General features: G+C 53.9%; 1 protein-coding gene across 2 annotated transcripts in view; it reads left to right on the plus strand.

Moving 5' to 3' along the window:
* Positions 1-1,437, plus strand: part of LOC106815800 (proline-rich protein LAS17-like) — a 14,975-nt gene extending 13,538 nt beyond the window's left edge. The window contains exon 8 of one of the 2 annotated variants that reach the window (XM_014820308.1): positions 1,412-1,437. The gene's annotated coding sequence lies outside the window, so the exon portion shown is untranslated. Of the gene's footprint in view, positions 1-392; positions 455-1,411 lie in introns of those variants that run through there. The other variant, XM_014820310.1, reaches the window with a different exon arrangement.
* Positions 1,438-1,877: the final 440 nt, after the last annotated feature.

Below are 1,877 nucleotides of genomic sequence, written 5' to 3' on the forward strand. Positions count from 1 at the left end.
CAGATTCAGCTTTGAGGAGTGGTTGCAAGATGGCGGCAGGTGGCGCGTTGGCGTCCATTCACGTGAGGTGGATAGGCTAAGAGCTATCAGTTAGTATGTAGAGATCAGTGAGCGCCCCTTGCTGCTACCAGCCATTTGTATTTGCTAACAGCGCCCCCTGCTGGCTGTACAGCCATTGTATTTGTACAGCGCCCCCTGCTGGCTACATGCACTGTAGTTGATCTACAGCTGATGTCGGTGAGGATGACAATTGCAATGACTTGGATGACTGTATAATATATATAGCATGAGGAGCACTGGTGTTACAGGGCTTCAGAGAGTGGAGGAGAGACAGAGCCGATGCTTATTATTATATATATTATATAGATGAGGAAGCACTGGTGGGTTACAAGGGCTTCAGCAGAGTGGAGGAGAGGACAGAGCCGATGCTATCGCTGGAGGAGCGGTCACGACGAGGTAGGTGACGTCACTGCCGCCGCCCAGCGCGCCAAAGGTGCGCCCCACAGCCCCGAGGTGTTGTAGAGGACCGACGTCATTCTCGAAAAAAGACGAGGGAGGCCAGACAAACATGTCAGGGATAAAAAAAAACCTAAAAGGACAACCCGTACGTACCGCTGCCCTGACTACTTAGTGAGTGTTTTCACTGATGCCATTTGAATCATTCTTCTTCCTCACACCGGTTTAACTCCATATCAATGACAAACTTTGTCTTAATTTTCAAAACGTTCTAGCCCTATTTGACTGCTTTTGCGACACTCTACACATTGATTTGTTATTGCCCACCCTCTCAGGTTTGCCTATCATTTGTAACTAAGATGTGCCCCTGCTCCCCTCGCCGCCCTTCACACTGTACCGCCCTTTGCGTTCTGTGGTTGCCGACCCACGCTGCACTCGCGGCCCCTCCCCTCCCTCATGCACACCCGTTAACGCAGCTTGTCTTGCGTGATTGCAGTGGTGTTACGGACGTTCGCGACGTTGCACGCAGCGATACGAAGCCAAGCGCGACACACGCTGCACTTCGCGGACCCCTCCCCTCCCCTCCCTACCTCTTTCCTCGCACGTTAACGCAGCTTGCGTGCTTTGCAGGGTGTACGACGTTCGCCGACGCTGCTACCGCAGCGATACGCCAGCCAGCGTGACACACTGCGGTGGCACTCGCCGACCCTCCCCTCCCCTCGCGACACGACGTGGTAACGGCAGGCTTGCGTTGCGTGCTTGCAGCGGTGTACACGGTGCCGACGTGCACGGCAGCGGATACGGCAGCCCAGCGGGCGAAGCGTAACTGGCAGGCTCTCGCCGGACTCAACTCTGAGATGGGCAGCAAGAGCTGTGCAGACTCAATGGAGGAACGCATCGCACTCGAAACTACAACCTAGAACATCTCAACCGCCTTTCCGCTTCTGAGACGGAGAAAGGAGGAGGAGGAGGAGGAGGAGGAGCGAGGGGGAGGTGAACATGTTTCTCTTGTTGGGATGAAGTGAGGTATGTGAAGATGGTATGGGCAGAGCGTGTAATCATGGCTGTGCCGACCTGTCTAGGTGTGCGGTGTGTGCATACGTGCGGTCCATGGTAACGTGTTTGTGCATCGTGCGAACACGTGTGGGTGTGGGTGTTGGCGTGATACATACATTTAGCGTACATGAGTGCCAGTTCCTAAAGTGATATGCGGCAGTGTGCCTTGTGTGAGCGTGTTCACGTGCGTGGTAAATTGAAGTAAGTGAGACTTCGATGATTTCGTCACGCTTCTCATTAGTTAAACCCGGTCGACAGTGCGTCGTTAGTCGATGTCGATCATGGAGAATCCCTGAAATTCTTGTGGTTCGCAGTGTTTATCAGCAGTGGTGCCAACGCCGTTCGCTGGAACTGCTATAGTGAGG

The sequence above is a fragment of the Priapulus caudatus genome, unplaced genomic scaffold (assembly GCF_000485595.1).
Source record: "Priapulus caudatus unplaced genomic scaffold, Priapulus_caudatus-5.0.1 Scaffold1202, whole genome shotgun sequence".
Lineage (NCBI taxonomy): Eukaryota > Metazoa > Priapulida > Priapulimorpha > Priapulimorphida > Priapulidae > Priapulus > Priapulus caudatus.